Genomic DNA, 19,100 nt, shown 5'->3' with positions numbered 1-19,100 from the left:
GAGAGAGAGAGAGAGAGAGAGAGAGAGAGAGAGAGAGAGAGAGAGAGAACAGAGAGAAATGCTAATTTACAGGGAGAAGACCAGTAAGGTAAAACAAAGTCCAAACAAAGCAATAAGATACATAAAGTCTACAAAAGCATTGAGTTCATTTTGTGTTGGCCATCTACTGCTGGGCATGGGCCTACCCTTAAGTGTGGTTAATAGCCCAATGAGACTCCCTTGGAGAAAAATGAGTTTTCCTTTGCAAGCAGCTATAGCTTCTAGGTTAAGGATGGGAGCCTATGCGCACCTCCTCCTCCCAGTGTCAGGACCCCATCTGGCTTGAACCCGTGGCAGCATGCACAGGGCCTGCATAGGTTTCCAATTTATAAACCCTCAAGAGGCTCAGTGCTTGCTTCTGGCAGGTACCAGGGAGCTTGTCAATGTAGGAACACTTTAAATAGTGCTTTTAACTTCAAGATTGAAATTTTTCATTTTCTGCAGTCACATGGACCTGTGATTTCTGATTTCCAAACTATATAAACTGGTATCATAACTTATCAGGGAAACACATTCCTATTTTGCTCTACACAGAGCTAAGTATGTATCTTTGCTTTATACTGCCAGGGCTATGACTGCTTTAGGTCCTCTGTGTGAGAAAGAGACAGCAACTCTTGAAAACACTGCCTTTTGAAGGGCCTGCTTTTGTCATGGGAAATCTCTTATTCAGTAAAGTTAGAAATCTTGGAAAGAAGAAGCATCTGCAAAGACTGATTGTCTGAGGAGAACGACAGGGATGTGTAGAGGTAGAATGTCGCCAATCCAGAGGCTAATGACATTTTTTTCTTGGGTTAGCTTTAGCTCTTAGGCCTGCAGAAGAGATCCCCACTTTTTGCTATACCAAGCCTCCCTCATATTTCCACCCATGCATTTTTAAAATGTCTCAACTTATAAATTTCTTTGTTCTCTTCCTATTAAAACTCTAAAAAATTGCTTCCACATTGGAACACAGAACCTGTGGTGATTTAATTCTATGTTTCCCAGGCCATGGTCACTCAAATTTGGCTCCAGAATAAATTATTTCTTATTAACTTTGAGGTGATAGCTATTTTTTTCTTTTACATTGGCAGTATGGTGATTTGAATAGGTTTGGCCCATAGACTCATGTGTTTGAATGATTGGCCCATGAGGAGTGGCACTATTAGAAGTTATGACCTTGTTGGAGTTGGTGTGGACTTGTTGGAAGAAGTATTTCACTGTGGGGATGGGGTCTGTGCTTTGAGGTCTTCTCCTATGTTCAGGCTCTGCCCAGTGTGAAAGAAACCCTTCTTCTGTGTGCCTGTGGGTGACAGTCTCCTCCTGCCTCCCTTCAGATAAAGGTGTAGACATCTCAGCTCCTTCTCCAGCACCATGACTGCCTGGATACTGCCATTCTCCCTGCCATGATGATAATGGACTGAACCTCTAAAACTGTAAGCCAGCCCCAATTAAATATTGTTCTTTATAAAAATTGCCTTGGTCATAATGGTGTCTCTTCACAGCAATGAAACCTTAAGTCAGACAGTTATATCTAGTAATTGTCTTGGGGACAATTATACACACATTTTAACAACACTGACAACTACTGGCTGTTATTGGACAATCTGCATCATCAACACTCAGTGACTTAGCTAGGGTTTCTATTGCTGTTGATAACTGATAGAAGTCAGGACAGAAACTCAAATACAGCAGGATCCAGGAGGCAGAAGCTTATGCAGAGGTCATAGAAGGATGATGCTTATTGGTTTACTTCACATACCTTGCTCAGCCTTTCTTATAGAACACAGGGCCACCGGCCTAGAGATGGTACCACCTATGTTTTCTGGGTCCTCCCTCATTGATCACTAATTGAGAAAAGGCCTTATAGCTGAATATCATGGAAGCATTTTCTCAACTGAGGTTTCTTCCTCTATGATGACTCTAGATGTGTCAATTTGACACACAAAACCAGCCAGTACAACTGTCCTCTTGTCAACTTTACACACAAAAAGATCACTATTACGCCTAACCCTTCCTTTCTGATTCATCCCCAAGATCTATAACTTTAAAGGTCCCATGGTCTTTACAAACTAAGCACATTAAAATTCAATTCCTTTAAAATAGTCAATCTCTTAAAATCCAGAGACTTTTAAAATTTAAAGTCTTTCCATTGTGAGCTCCACTGAAATACTCTCTTACTTCAAGAGGGGAAAATCAGGACACAGGAACAATTAAATCAAGGCAAAATCAAACTCCAATTATTCTAATAGCTGAGATCTACTCACAATCTTCTGGACTCCTCCAAAGGCCTTGGACAACTCTCCAGCAGTCTATGCCCTGGACAACTCATTGCTTGACCCTACTTGCCCTTCGGGATTGTTGGTGAGGTGGTGAGGAGTTAATGATACAGACTCCGGGAACAGGTGAGAAAGCCACAGGAGGATCATCTGACTGCTTCTGCAAGCTCCTTTAACACCCTTCACCCACACCCTATTGGTCCCAAGAAACTTCTCTTCGAAACAGCAGTTTCTGGTTGGCTGGCATTGTCTGTGTCAGCAATCCTTGGCCTCTCAGGCAGTCCTCAATTAGATCCTCCTGCAGGAGATGCCTTTGTGACTGTGTGGTCCCTGGCATTTATGCAGAGGCAGTTCACTGTTCCTCCTACAAGTATGAATGAAATTAAGTGACCAATCCACACCACTGACCTAAAGTCCTACACAATATATTAACTAAGTATTTCTATACAATACTGAAGAAGTTATTTAGAGCCTATGCAGATGGAAAGTCATAGTGAGACATTAGAATGGCTGAGGAGAGAGAGAGAGAGAGAGAGAGAAGGAGGAGGAGGAGGAGGAGGAGGAGGAGGAGGAGGAGAAACATCTAATGGGAAGTAAGAGCATCAAAAGGAAGACATAAATTCTTTTTGATGGAGCTATTTGAGATGGTTTAATCTAAGAAGAATATTAATAATATTGTAATAATGTTGATTTTTAAGCTGATAATTACAATGTAGCCTTCCAAGATGTGAAAATTGAAGCAATAGGGGTATAATGAGTTTAATGGTGGCCTCATAAAGATAAGTCCAAATCTAATTTTTAGTAGCTGCCTGTAAATTGTAACCTTTTGCAAATAGAATATCTATAGATATAATTAGTGACCTAAAAATAAAATATTTTGGATTGAGGGCACACACTATATTCAAAGGCTTACATCCTTAATAGAAGAAGAAGAAGAAAAAGATCTGAGACACTTCTGTAGAAGAAAAGGGCTGGAGGGATGGCCATTTGAAAGCATGGTTCAGAGGCAAGTGTCTATACACCAAGGAATTCTAAGGTATGCTGACTAGATCCTCCAGGAGATGGAGAAGAACCAAGACAAGGTTGTCCCTCAGAGCTTATACAAGGAACTTACTTAGTAAATTTGTTTTGGTTAATCAAATCCTCTGAGATCTTAAAAATCATCAAACCCCACTAAGTGCGAGCTCAGATTTCTTTCCAGGATTTCTCCAGATACGGTAGGATTCCAGTTTCTGATAAAACTTCCTTTCAGCTACTCTTTGAAACTCAACTCTTGTTACCGCTTGCAGAATGGCCCCTTCCTCTTCCATGTTCACTCAGTCCTCTCTACTCACTACACTCGCTTCATGGTCCACTCTCTCCTCTATTATCCAATAATAATAAATAACAAGTTTACTACGATTTCTGGACCCCATTACTATATACCCTCAATCTTTTGCCCTCTGAACTCCATTTAACAGGAACCTTAAGACACTGATTAGGGCCAGGCAGTGGTGGCTCATGCTTTTAATCCCAACACTTGGGAGGCAGAGGCAGGCAGATTTCTGAGTTCGAGGCCAGCCTGGTCTACAGAGTGAGTTCCAGGACAGCCAGGGCTACACAGAGAAACCCTGTCTCAAAAAAGCAAAAAAAAAAAAAAAAAAAAAAAAAGACATTTATTAGGTTGTAATTCTCACTTTGTTTTACATCAATACCTCTTAGAGGCTGTGCTAGAACCAAAGTATTGTCCCTGTCTCCAAGACACATAGCTCAGAAGTCTTAAAGCAAGTCATGATCACTGTGAGGCTATTACTGCTGGCCTGGAAGGCTACATTTTAACATACTGTTTGGTTAATTTACTTGCCCAAGTATACTCAACTCCCACACTGCTTGTTCAGCTGGGCTTTGTACTCAAGAACATAACTGGAGCCTGCTCAATGATGTTTCATTAAAGTATTCTTTCCAGATTAGGTGCTTAGTGATTGTCAAGCAATTGACAGTTAATGAAACTTGGGTTATTTATTATTCTGTGTCTCTCCAGTGAGAGCACATTTGCAACAAAACTCTTGGCAAGTGCATAGCATAGCGCTCTGTCTAATCACGATGCTTAGCAATGCTTGGCCGGTTGATGGACACGAATCTCTGCTAGATTCAGACTATTTTGACTGAAAAGTCCTAGGACTCCCTTAGGCTAGTCCTTGGCATGAAGGTTGATTGTAAAAATATGTGTGGTGGTAAAGAGAAAAAATTATGGCAGAGATTTTAGTCTAGTCACATTGACATGGGATGCAGGCCATCTGGTTAGTCTCATTATCATTCCACAGCTATTCTTTCATTTCTTCTCTACCCATCTTCCTATTCTTACTGCTCTCTACTAGATTCTCTGAAGAGTTAGGTGAGTCTGATCGGCAAGGATAATGACTACTATCTTTACTTGGGCAAGGATTTTCATACTAAGTGAAGTAATGAACGTGTTTTGTTTGTAGACTGAAGGGACATGGATACTGGGAACATCCTGGTCCTCATCTGCGAAGGGTCTCCTGGCCCAGAATGTAACTGGTCAGGTTGTGGTTATATTATTATCAAGCCTATGAACAGGAAAGTCCCTCTGATTGGCAGGTCTAGAACAAAAAATCACTTTCTACCAAGTCTCCTTGTATAACTTCTGATTAAAACAGGCATTTGAAACATGCCTTTGAAATACATTCTGCAGCTCATAAGGTTTCTTCTCTTACATATTTTTCTTCATTAATTCTTTGATGTAATTTCCCCCATAGTTTTACGTGTAATATTATATTCTCAATGGAGCATTGTAATAGAGTCATAAAAAATGAAGGATAACAGTGTAGGGCTATTAATCTCCTATCCAAGAATGCGAGAATAACATCTTAATCCCACATCGCAGAGGGTGGGAATAGATATGGGAAGGAAGTTCTGTCTTAGGTGAAACAGTACTGGTAGTCCAATAAATTCAGATGTCTGCAAGTGCTTGCCCACTTGGCAGGGCAAGAATGTAGCAACTGATACCTTTTATGCTTTGAACACAACCTATATTTTCAGAAAATCTTGAACAGAGATTGTGTTTTACCTTGGATAGGTTACACATTCTTTTAATTTTTGTCTTTTTTTTTTTACCCAAAAATGAGATATTGTATGTTAAATTTCCAAAGACAAACATACAATGCTTGCACTGATCTTACCAAAAGATTGTTTCTAAAACATGTGTTTTCTAAAATGCTTTTATTTTTAAAGCAGTTCACAATTCTAATATAATTTTTAAAGCCAGAGTTTCTTTGTTTTAAAGCAGAGGTTCCATTTGTACTTTATTTTGTTTTTTCTTTGCTAGTTAATGCCCTATAACTTCTGAAGCCCTGTCTCAAATTTTAGGATTTTATTCATCCATAAAACATTTTTCTGAATGACTTCTGTCTTGAATAAGTTACTAAACCAATATATTGTATTTACTTTCCTATTTGGATTCCTCTTACAAATATGAGTGTTCTGCCTTGAGGGTTAGTTTTCTATTCTAGTTTCATTATTCCTGGAGCTCACTGGAGAATACTTATTCTTCTTTTATTTATTGGAGTTGATATGCACAATGTCATCTTTTCAAAAGATTATCATAAGAACTTAATTGTTTCAGTGTCCTTTGTTATTTTATAGATTAAAAGTTATATCTCCTATTTATGTAATTAGTTCCCAATGGAGTGGGACCATTGGATATAACAGTTCATGATTCTAGTAAGTTATTGTAAGCATTTATAAATGATATTATTTATCATCAAAAATAACACGTGAATAATTATAATGATTCAAATGATTAAAAAGATGCTAAATTGGTCTACTTTGAGTCTGATATGATTTTCTAAAATGAACTAAAACATTACCATTGTTTTTATACTCAAATCATCTCAAATGACACAACTATTTATTATTTTATGTTAGTAGCCAGGTCAGTGCCTACCTTTCTTTATAAGGACAGGCAGGAAGAGTAACGTGCCCTTGCATTTAGCCACAGTCAAACCTGTTGCAACCTTTCCTTTGTCCTGGTCAATTTTTATTGTCATCTTGACATAACATAGAGTCATCCTGGAAGAGGGAACACAACTAATTAATTGTCTAGATCAGATTGGCCTGTGGTCAGATCAGTAGTAGTCTTAACTGATGACTGACGTGGGAAGATCCAGCCCACCAGCAGCAGTGCCATTCTGTATATATGAAAGTCACCTGAGCAGGAGCCAGTGAAAAGAACAATAAGCATCCTTCTTTGATGGCTTCTGTTTCTGGTTCCTGCCCTAATTTCCTTCAGTGGTAGAATGTAAACTGGAATTGTAAGCACAATAAGACTTTCCTTCTCTTAAGTTGCTTTTGGCTTTCGTGTTTATCACAGCAACAGAAAACAAATGAGGATAGCTTTAGACGTAAGACTTTCATAAATGACACCATGAGGTCAGACATTTACAATAGTGTGCAACATCTTGTCACTAAATGTGAAACTCCAACACTAAGAGACAGGCTTTTTATGAGCTCTTTGCAACAAAAAAGATTGAAATCTAACTTAATATTACCTGTAAAACTGCAGGAAGAAACTCTCTTTCGGAGAAGTAATATGACCTGCAGTGAGCTCTATGAAAGCCATTATAGGAGGTGGGGGGTGGGGCGAACATCTGGATTCCTTCTATATCATCAAAAGCCTCTGGTTCAGCCCCTTAGGAATTTATTTATTCATTTTTCCAGTCAACCATAAGATTTGAAAGAGGAAGGTGAAGAGGGGGTGAGAAAACAACTTTGATTTGATTAAACTTTTCTTCCAGTAATAAAAATGAATATATTATGGTCACACAGAAATGAAGACGGGAACAAGGAAGCAAGTCTGACAGTGCCTGAAAATAACCGCTAATGAGCTGTGTTTGTGTCGCCAGCCATTGAAACAAGTCTCTTGTCTTTTCAGTCTTTTTCTTTTTGACATATACCATGGCACAGCATAATGTAGGGAAGGAATTATTTTATTTATATAGAGTCAGGATCCAACTCGCCCAAATTGTTTTCTGCAGTCTGTTCCTAGGCACTTCTCCTTGGGAGTTTAAAAATGGCAAAGAATGACTTGTATCATCCTACCCTATATATGACCCAATTGATCTTCACTCACTTCTGCGGATCTCAAAGATGGCATGGAGGTGTAATATGTTATAGAGCACCAGTGGGAAATGTGACCTACAAACCTGTGTAGGTTTGCACTGTATAATTTAGCTTCAATTAACTTCAGGGGGTGAATAGCCTAGAAGAGGAATGCTCTATAATTTCTAGCAGAATTTCAGAATAAGCATATGGAACACTTCTGTTCTAATAGTTTTACCTGTTTCTCAACTTTCCCAAGAATATGAATATATATATATATATATATATATATATATAATTTTAATTTTCTCCAAAACAGTATCATAAATCTCAGATTAAAAAGAAGATGCAGAGCTAAGAGAGCACTAATAATTTCAATGAAGCCAACTCAGAACTGTGTGAATTTCATAGTGGAAGTGAGTTAAACCTTCCATGGATTTGTCCTGCAAAATGGCATCTGTCATTTTATAGATTCACAGCAGCATATTTGCATTTTTTATCAGAACCTGTAATCCAGATGTAAACACCAGAAAACCACGAATGGGATGTGGGTTATCGCTTACTGTCTCCTCTGTGCAATAGGTCGTGTACTAGGCAGTTCATGACTTTGTTCCAGCTCTATACCGTGTGCATCATTACCTGTGTGTGCAGAGGCAACTGAAGCTGAGGACTCACAGAACCTCTCCTTGAGCAGCAAGTTTGCAACAGAAGAGGCAAGGTCTACTTAACCACAAAACAGAACATGATTGTCTGTTTTTTCCTCACACAGTGTTAGCAAATGACATCAACAACCAAATAAGAGTAATTTACATTGGCAGTTAAGCAGATCTTGATGGAACTAGGGTTAGAATTTCCATTCATTTTCAAACCATGTGGAATAATACTGCCTTTATGTTCCTAATATAGTCTTTGCAGATTAGTTTATATCATCATTACTGTAGATTTAACCTGCCTTGGGGTAGATGCAGTTCACTCTTGAAAATCTCTAAAGCATAGCAGGGGTAAAGCTTCATTTGCAAAGGCCCATTAAACTATGTATACGCAATTTAAGATTAAATAGTTCACATTCTTCGCTCTCTAACCTATCCCCTAAGCTCTTTTTCACCTCCTTATTTCACCATATTTTAGAGACAACTTATACTTTTTGGCAAATTTAATTTTCTTTAGAATGTGCAGGGCTTTCATTATTTTACCAAGAGCATTTTATGACCATGAGAAGACAAAAGGAACTACTTCCTGCGGTGCGTCTCCAGGTTGCCTGGTCATTCACTTTCACTGTTATTAAATGAGCTAGACCCTTCCAGAATGAAACAGGGTGAGGCACTATCATGTCCAAGGACAAACAGCTGCTGAGATAGATGAAAACTTTATTTCTAATGATTCCTAATAAATTTGTAAAAGGACAGCAACAAACCCAGGGATCCTTGGATCTATCCTCAAGTTAAGAATACCCAGAATTCAGCATTGTTTTCTAATAGCTTTCCTGGCACCTGTGCTGAATAAAACATACTTATAAATAATGGCCTCTGTTAGCCCATGTTAGACCTTGTTCATAATTTACTCATAATTTATAGATCTATAGATGCTAGGGCTTTGGAATTTTTATTGCTTAAACAAGTACCTACAATTACAGAGGAAAACTGGCTAGAGATGTAATAAGTGTATCATCCTTACAAGCTTGTTCCACACTTTTGTTTTGCTGAAGATTTAAAACAAATTTAATAACGTTAAGTGTTGAAGAAAAAAAGACTAAATGCTGTATTTATTTTCATTTTAATCCCTCAAATTTACAGAGAATTCTTTCTTCTAACATATCTATTCCATGGTTGCCGATATATAATGTTTCCTCCTCATTTTTGAAGTAATGTTAATTGAGAACCCTAATATTTCACTCTTACAAAGCACTTTCTTAAAGATGAGAATTAGTCAGGTTCTAGGTGTAGTATGTAGGCAGAGTCATTAACTGTTCCAAGTCTTCTGATATTTGTATATAATTGGGGAGAGTCCTATAGAGTCTGCTTACAAAACCTCTGAACATTATTCCTTTGATCTTCTAAACCTGCCATATTAACTGTTTTAAATGATATGAAATAACTACATTCTAGCTGTCCTAAAGTAAAAAAAAAATAATGTAACTTGTTGAATGCTGAATACTTCCTTGAGTTAAAATTTGGGCCTTGGCTCTTTGTCAGCAAGAACGTTTATTGACATAAGTAGAGAATCAATTCAGACCTCCCATCTGACAGAGAAGTTGGCTTAAAGAGCTACTTTCACAAATATTTGTGGTTGTTAGTTTTAAATATATAATATACAATTATCAGCCACTTTTCTGGGTACATTCAGCTCAAATGTAAGGGAGGCAGAACAAAATTCCTAACTATAGTAATTTGAAACAGACAAATAAATGCTTAAGTAGATTCTCACATGTATCAGACAAAGGGATAAGCTATGGGCTAAAAGTCATATTTAATAAAAATTAAAGATTGCCCAGGACAATGCTTCTTAGAACAAAGAATAGGAATGACAAAGAAGTTAGAACTGAGTGCATATGTCAGAGGATGAAAATCATTAATAAGCCACAGAATCTAAAGGCAGTGGGGTCAAAAGTACATGGACTTCTCCAGGAAGAATCTTAGAGAGAGAGCAGTACAGGTGGAGTAGTTGGAAGGCAATTGCATACGGCCCAGGGGAAAGTGTGGGGAGGAAGGAGGTGAGTGAGGCAAGGAAGGCAGAAAGTCCAAACAGAGCCATACAATAGAGCCCATTCTCACTAAGACCATATGTCTCAGAATGGGCCACCAACGGACAGGGAGACTAGGGCATGATTCGTTGAATCTGCCCTTGTCGGTTAATGTTATCCCATAGCAAAGCTATGTGTCATCTTCCTTAAACTTCTGTATTGTGGTGTCTTGGAATCAGACTCGAGAGCAGACATAACCCTTAGAGAAGAGAAGGGGATGAAGCCACAAATGGTTGAGATAGAAAGCTTATGGGGAGCCACCCGTAAGCACATCAACACATTCGGGGCAAGGGACTATGGCAAAAGAGAAGCAGTCTTTATATTTAAATCCCAGAAGATGCAAACTGATAGGTGAATCCTTAAACAATGATATTTTAGAATTGTGGAAGTTTACACTAGTAAGAAGATTAATGGAATGGCCATTGGGACAAGTCATAAGGTACACTTAACTAGATGTCCAAATAACCTGGTTTGAATATGAAGTGTCAAAGACTAATGTATTCAAAGGCTAATCTCCATCTAGTAGTTGTATTTTGGGAAGTTCTAGAAATGTTTATAGGAACCTAGCTGGACATGGGGCAATGAGACAGGCCCTTGGAAGTTAGTTACTCCTGTGACTTCTGATCACACCTTCTGTTTGCTTGTCAGTTATAAAGTAAATCATTCAGTTTCACCACAAGTTCCCACAGTCTGGTGTTCTGCCCAAAAGCACGGCCTTAGCAACCATGGCCTAAACACTATGAAAACATGATTTGAAATAAATCCTCCATCATTTAAGCTGTCTGTGTAAGACATTTTGATCTTAGCAGTAAAAAGTAACTAATGGACCATGATATAGAAAATTGTTCAAAAACTATAGAATAACCAGAGAAAATATTGATGACAGAAAGAAAGAACAATGCCTGGTTCTACTCATACATATGAGTGCATATGTGTATGTAGAGGGGGTGAGGTGGGTGGGTGTGTATTTATGTGTGTATATATAATTATGTATGTATGTATAATTATGTATGTATATGCATATGTATGTATTATGGATGTATATAATTTATTAGAGTAGCTTACAAGCTGTGGTCCAGCTAGTCCAACAGTGACTGTCTACCAATGTAAAGTCCAATAGTCCAATAGTTTCTCAGTCCACAAGGCTAAAGTTTTAATCTGGTCTTCAGAATATGCCAGAATCTCAAAGAAGTAGACTCTAATACTGGTGAAGGAATGCACTTGCCAGCCAGAGCAAGAGTAAGTAGGTAAAAAGAGAAAGAGGGAGCTTCCTTCTTCCATATCTTTTATATAGGCTGCCAAGAGAAATTGTGACCCAGATTACAGGTATTTTCTTCACCTCAAAATACCTGGATTAAAAGTGAGTCTTTCAAATTCAAATGGTTTAATTAAGAAAAAAGAACCCCCTTCAGGTGTACCCAGTTGCTTTGGTTTTAGTTAATTCCAGATATAGTTGACAACCAAAAATAGCCATCACAGGGAGTGTGGAAGAGTGAACTCTCTTCTTCACAGAGTATAAAAGAACACATTTTGCTTTCACTGGGAAGCCATATGGAATATTTACAAATGAAGTTGTAAATTATTCCACTGATAACTAATAATATTGAGAAGAAACACAGTGGTGTTCCTGAAGACAACATCTAGTGTTGCAACCAGCAAGGAGCCATGAGGACTCTCATGAGTATCTATACATTGTATCCTCTAGCATATCCACACTGAAAAAAAATTGCTGTTATCTGCTAGGGCTTTGGGGGTACATTTCTCATCACTGTGACAAAAACAAAATACTTGATAGAGACAACTTACAAGAGGAGTTTATCTCATCTCAGGATTTCAGTAGATTTAGCCCATGGTCATTCAGCTAGACGTGCATGGGCAGAACATCATGGTACCATAGAAAGTAGCTGATGAGCATACTCGTCTCACAAGGAGCATAGTAGGAAGTGGACAGGAAGAGGTCAAGTGCAAGATACCCTCAAAGGCCCTCTCTTCCTAATGTATTTCGTCCAAGCAGGCCTTACGTCATTGTTATCCACTACCCTTGAGATTGTGCCAGTAGCCAGGACCAAGACTTGAACATGGGAGTCTGTGAGAGGTACTCACATTGAAACCTCAACACCCCCAAATTCCCTTCTAATTACCTACGCACATGATCTGTGCTACATATGCAAGAATACTCACTGATTAATCCATTAAGAGCTAAAAAGGAAAAAAAGTTAAAAAATATCCAATCATAGTTGAATGGAAAAAACATATTTCATTATATGTAAGGCTACCATGCAAAAGTAACACTACCACTACAGGTATTTCAGAAACGTGTCTCATAAATGTAAAACTGAAAAAAATGAAGCAAGAAATGAATTTATGCATTGTGGATCTATCTATATAAATACCAAAAGGACATAAATATAAACTATTTTCTTTCCACATGTACACAAACAGTGCCAGCCCATCATAGGAAACACCACAAAGGTTTCTAAGTAGAGTTGAAAATTATTTGGGGAAGATTGGGCACACAGAAGACTTCCAAGAAACAAAACATGTTCTGTTTCAGGATGGAGAACATTGCTATAATAATTTTCTTAGTAATAGTTTTTAACCTCTATATGTCTATAGGTATCAGATTTTTCTGAAGGTTTCTGGTCTATCTACATTTTCCTAACTTGTTCTTGAGAGCTAAGAGGGCTGCTGAGCACCCTAGTCTTCATGGTATGGTCCATACAATTTGCAAAGGCTAGACTCCAGTAACTGGAGCCAACCTCTTTCCTGCCTCTCACTAATTTTAAAGCCCCTGCAAGGACTTTGCTGAGCTTATCGCAGTTTCTATGGAGCTTCATGCACTGAGACATCTGGAAATGAAAGTTTTTAATTAATGGAAACATTAATATTATTATTCAAAGTGATCTCCGTAAGCCGTTCCTTTTTGGCATTCCAAGAACATGTCTAGTCATCTATCTCTCTTTGGGGAATTTTGTCATCCCCTAAATATTTGCACTTGGGAAGAACAAAGTACCTTAAGAAAATCACCATAGCTGATTTCCATGTGTCTCTAGTGTCTCCTAATGATGACAGCAGAATTACTAATAGGAGATTGGTTTGTATGACACTCATATCTATTGAGTTCCAAGACAGCTCATACCTTGGTACTTTCTCAGACCAACAAGGTCACAGACTGATTTTATTTTCACACGTTTTTCCATGAATTCTGTGTTCTTGATCGATGGATCCTTGCAATTGCCAGAAGCCAAAACATTCAAACTCAGAAAATCAATGTTTTGAAGCCTTTTCATACCTTTATGTACTGTAGGAATCCTAAGCTAATGCATTCTCTGAAACACTGCATGTGTAGCAATGAAAAAGAGGTCTTCCTGAACACATCAATAGTGTACCATTTCGTTTGCACCGAATGTTAGTAATTACCCTCCATTGTAATCATTGGTCAGTCATTAACAACACATCCTAAGGAAGAGCAAAGTGGTCTCCTTTGGAGAGACTCAGTAAGTACATCATGAATGACTTTTAAACATAAAAAAGAGCTAACATATAAACACTATCTGGACGTTTGCAATGCCATATATCCTGTGCTTTTATTTTAGCCAGTTACCTGAATGCTCTCGGGTTATGTCTGGAATGAGTATTCCTGCCTTGAATGATCAAGTCATTCAAGATATTCTGTTCTTACAATATAACTTATTCCAGCAAAATAATTTACTCCAGTCTCTGGGAAAATAGTGATTTGGTCCGGAAGATTCTTTTGGAGGTTTTTAATAGGATGGACATGTGTGTTAAGCTTTATTTACTGTAAGTGCTTAGTAACCTCAGCCACAAAATTGCTAAGACCTTGTTCTTTTATTTCCCCAGTTTTTTTTTCTTTCTCCTTTGCGAGGTGCCAGCAAAGAAAGGGCATGCAACTAGATCCCTTCTGGTGGTGGATGGCTTACCTTGGAGGCTCGGGAATGACACATTCCATAATTGCAGTCATTTCTCACCACTCTGTTCCTTTTTGTTCTATTAAGTGGATAGTGTAGGTTCCAAAAGTATATATTTAAATAAAGTTCTTTTAAGTTAACAGATTTGAAAGAAGTAGATAGATCAAAACACATGTGGATGCCTTTTTTCATAAAAAGGGATTTAGATTTATATCTCAGGAAATGGGGCCACCTCAAACTTTCCAGGTTTTACTTTCCTATAGTCATTCTATAAATACAAACCAGTTTACCCTTTTAAAAGTATCAGGTCTTTACTAATTGGTAGCTATCACATATGTGAGTTACATTTTTTTATTTGACACAGTCTGAGTGCGGGTAGAATCTTTGGACAATGGAGTGAGGTAGAAACAATGAACAACATCCATGGTGTGAGGAAAGACAGAGAACACTGACGTGAGGACCCAGTAAGAGACCCTAATCCAAACTCATTATCAAAAGTTGGCTTTCTGCACTTCTTTTGATAGATAATAAGTCTATTCCTTCTCTCCTCTCCTCTGTTTCAGTGTTAAGGAAGCCAATGAAAAGCATTTTCTCCCAGCCATCAGAACTGGCTTTCCTCTGATCATGGGGAAAAAGGAGAATGTCACTATGTTATTAGAAGCAATCACCATTCTTAGCAGTGGCTTAAATTGCAAGTGTCTGATCCCTTTTCCAGAAAATAGTAATGTCTAAATTTTGTACATGATCTTCAAAATGTAACTAATAATGGTTTTCTCCACTTGGTTCCACTACAACTATGACTTGGTGTTATGCATTAACAAAGAACACTGACACCGTAGGGGTGAGGTTAGCATGACGTGGAGTAGACAATGCCCTGTGTGCTCTGTGCATTGAACTTCTGCTCATAAAATTTTCTTCTACATTTTAAAAGCCATATCTGACTTATTTTCGATCTATGACAAAAAATGTACGGTCCTAAATTATTCTTATATTCTAAATGTGGCCAATGAATTTCTAGTCATTCATTCCATTGACTGGCAGATAATTCTGATATCTCACATGAGCTACAACTATTTCAAGTCAGTTGAAAATATTTAAAAAAAAACCTCAGGGCTGATGAGAACATAATTTTAATAGGTAAAATTTGTACATGGTCCTCCAACAAGCTATAATCCCCATGGATGTACTGTTATGAGGCTCAGATTCCTCCGCAATATCCCAAGAGTCAGTCTGGTGCTTCTCTCCATTTTGGAGTACTTTGCCTGCACCATGATATGACCAATGCTCCAAAAGGGAACATACCAAAACTGGCTGTGCTATTTTTTTTCCATTAACCCAAAGGCTCACACTAGGTTTTTGAGCATATGTGATCTTTCAACAATATATTCTGAAGTCTTTCCCAGATCCATGAGACGATCACAGGATTTACTTTCCTATGAATCTGGGAAAAAGAAGTTCAGATCCTCAGATATCTACACTTCTTGACAACACTTTGAAAATGTTCAAAACAGAAGCTTGCAACCTATACACATGTTCTCTGCTTTTCTTTTTGTAATTTTTCCCAAACTAAGAGACTAAGAAGCACATGGACCATGTAACAACCTAGACTACACTATTCTAGGCAAAGAAAAGAGAGAGAAGGGTTATATTTATTAAGTGAGGAAAAAAAAGCCAATTGTCCCTTAGTGCAGCTAAAGCCAGTTTGCTCACAGGGGAAACCAGGGGAAACTGGCCTCATTGTGAGGCCCGGTTCCCATAGTTCTTCTGTGAAGCTCTTTCTTCTCACTTTGCCTAGACAACAAAACATGCTTTGAGTCACAGATCTGATAGAACCGGTATCTAGGTGTGACTTTAAGTCAGTGTGCTCTTTCAAAGGCTATAGTTGCCTCTTAATCCCCAGTTCTCTTATCTCCAAGTGTGGAATTTAAAGCTAGGCTCTTTATTAAGAGAATTTCAAGTACTAGAGAACAGGAGGGTGGAATTTAGGTGAACTTGGCAGGAAAGGGGCCTGGTTGAACACGAGAAGTACTGCCAGACTACAGCCTGTGCCTTGGAGTTGTAACTAAAACGTTGTCCCTGGACTAGAAAGATGATGATTTTCCCTAGGTATCCACTAAGCCCTAGCTCCCTTGTATCTGAAATATGATGGAAAAATATATGCCTGTATTTCTCTCTAAAGACAGCAATCTCACATTTTTGGCTGAGCACCCATGGCTAAAAACCACAAAGGCATAATCCCATCTCAGAACACCTTAAAGGTGGGACTTCAGGCTTTAGACCAGCCCCTGCTCACGTGTGTGCCTGTGAAAGCTTACACTAGACGCTCACTGAGAAATCTCAGATATGATTTTATCATGATCCATGTCTAATAAGTACAATTATCAACAGTACAACAAAATTCCACACTCGATCTTTCGATTCATAGCTCTTGGGTCTTTTATTTCTGGTAGCCTGCCATATTTCTTTAGTAAATTCTTATGCATAACTTTTAGGTGAAAACATTTTACTCTAATGTTATTTTGCAGGGAATTAGGCTATATGATATAATGGTGGGTCATGGCATTTGTGTCTAGGTCTAAAACTTGAGGAAAAAGAATATAGATGTATATATTATACATATACATACACATATATATACATCATATACATACACATCATATACATCATATACATACACATACATATACATCATATACATATACATCATATACATACACATACATATACATCATATACATCATATACATCATATACATATATATCATATACATACACATACATATACATCATGTACATATATATCATATACCTATACATCATATACACATACATATACATCATATACATGTACATCATATACATATACATCATATACACATACATATACATCATATACATATACATCATATACATATACATCATATACAGCATATACATATATAGCATATACATATACATCATATACGTCATCTACACATACATATACATCATATGCATATACATCATATACATATACAGCATATACACATACATATACATCATATGCATATACAGCATATACATATACAGCATATACATATACATCATATACACATACATATGCATAACATACACATATACATCATATACATATACACATACGCATACACATACACATAGATACACATGTATAATTTTCCAGTGTAACTGCCTCTCAAAATATGTCAATATATCTTTACTCAAGCTATGGGGTAGAAAAGAATGGTTTTGAAGTGTGGTGGAAACATTTTTCATTAAATATTTTCCTGTTTATTTTTTTTTGAAAAATAAAATAACCCTGAAGATATACTTGTTCCCATAGGTACAAATAAGAAAACTGAGGCTGAGCCAAACTCAATAGCCACACCACTTTACACAGGTGGTACTGAAATCACTTCTGTCAACTCTAAAACTTGTGCATGTAGCAAGAGGAAGGGATACGATAAACTGTAAGATTTATTTTAATTTTTAAGGAATGTATGATATGTATGACTTTATGTATGTGTGCATTTATGCCATGTGTGTGCAAGTTTCTGCAGAGGCCAGAAAACCACATGGGATCTCCTTGAACTGGAGCTTATGGTGGTTGTGAACTACCTGCGAGCTGAACTTGAATATCCTAGAAGAGTAGAAAGTGCTCTTAACCACCAAGCCATCTCTCCAGCTCCCCAAGAATGCAGTTCTAAATGATGATTTAAGGCATCCTACAGAATCCTCACATGCTATTTTCATCATTTACAGCTGAGAAAACAGAAGTAGATTGGATAACTTTTCTGAAGTTATCCAGTTACCAACTGATAGAGGTGTTCAATCCACAGCTCACCATTTTAACCATAGCATCTAGAGTTCTATTACTTAGGGAGTATAAGCTAAGCAGCAATGCAGGAAGACTTACAGACTGAGAAAAACAAGCCTGGCAAGGGGTTTACCTTGCTGTATTTATGGAGACAGACCCCACAAGTATGTGTGTTAAAACTGTATATGCATGTGCACATACACATGTGTGTGTGCATGTAAACGTGTATGTGAAAAATATGCATGCAATGTATATATCTAAAAAGAAATACGTGACAAATACAACAAAAAAATCAACTCAGGAAAGTGAAGATAAATGTTGGTGAAAGAGCTCAAGCAAGAGGAAAAGGATTTTGATCTGGAGTCAAGTATGTGACTGCTAATTATGACCCTTCCCAGGCACTGCAGATGGTGGTCGAAGGTTTCAGATGTGATCCCAAGAACATGCTGACCTACATTCTGGTTTAGTGACTGTCTATGGAAAAATGATGGTAATTTTAAAACACGATAAGCCTTGAGCTTCAAAGCAAATGTATTTTCCCATTTCCCATAAGAAATGACTTACATGGCTCTGTTGGCCTCTAAGGGAAGCAGACTCCAAAGAGGAGGAGAGCACCTGGCTCTTGGTGTCCTCACACACATGGCCCAAAGTGGCTGGTTCATGCATGAGGTCATGGGTGGCATGGCAAGATGCAAGATGCAGGTTTGTTCTTTGACTTTACAGTGTTGACAAACCCACATGGAAAAATGTGTCCCATGGAGACATGCTACATGTGCAGAGCCTGCCTGTGTTCCGCACTCATTCATCACTCAGCTTTTGGTCTTGTTCTTCCTGGCAGAGGCTATTTCTTCACAATGTATACAGTTTCCAACTTTCTACTCAAGAACAGCATTTTGGTGAAATTTAGTATTTTCTTGCTTTTTTATACAAAATTATAGACTAAGTATTTGTTCCACCTCTGGAGCCTCCTACCGTATCTGTCACCCTTCCCCTAGCTCATATTTTGTTTTATATCATAATGCCATACTGTTATACTGTGTGCTCTGTCTCTCTCTCTCCCTCTCCGTCTCCCTCCCCCTCTCCCTCCCTCCCTCTCCCTCTCTACCTCTACCTCTTTCCCTCTCCCTCTCTCCCTCTCCCTCTTTCCCTCTCCCTCCCTCCCTCTCCCTCTCTACCTCTACCTCTTTCCCTCTCCCTCTCTCCCTCTCCCTCTTTCCCTCTCCCTC

The sequence above is a fragment of the Grammomys surdaster genome, unplaced genomic scaffold (assembly GCF_004785775.1).
Source record: "Grammomys surdaster isolate TR1022 unplaced genomic scaffold, NIH_TR_1.0 278, whole genome shotgun sequence".
NCBI classification, from domain to species: Eukaryota; Metazoa; Chordata; class Mammalia; order Rodentia; family Muridae; genus Grammomys; species Grammomys surdaster.
Note: the sequence above shows the minus strand (reverse complement) of the source record.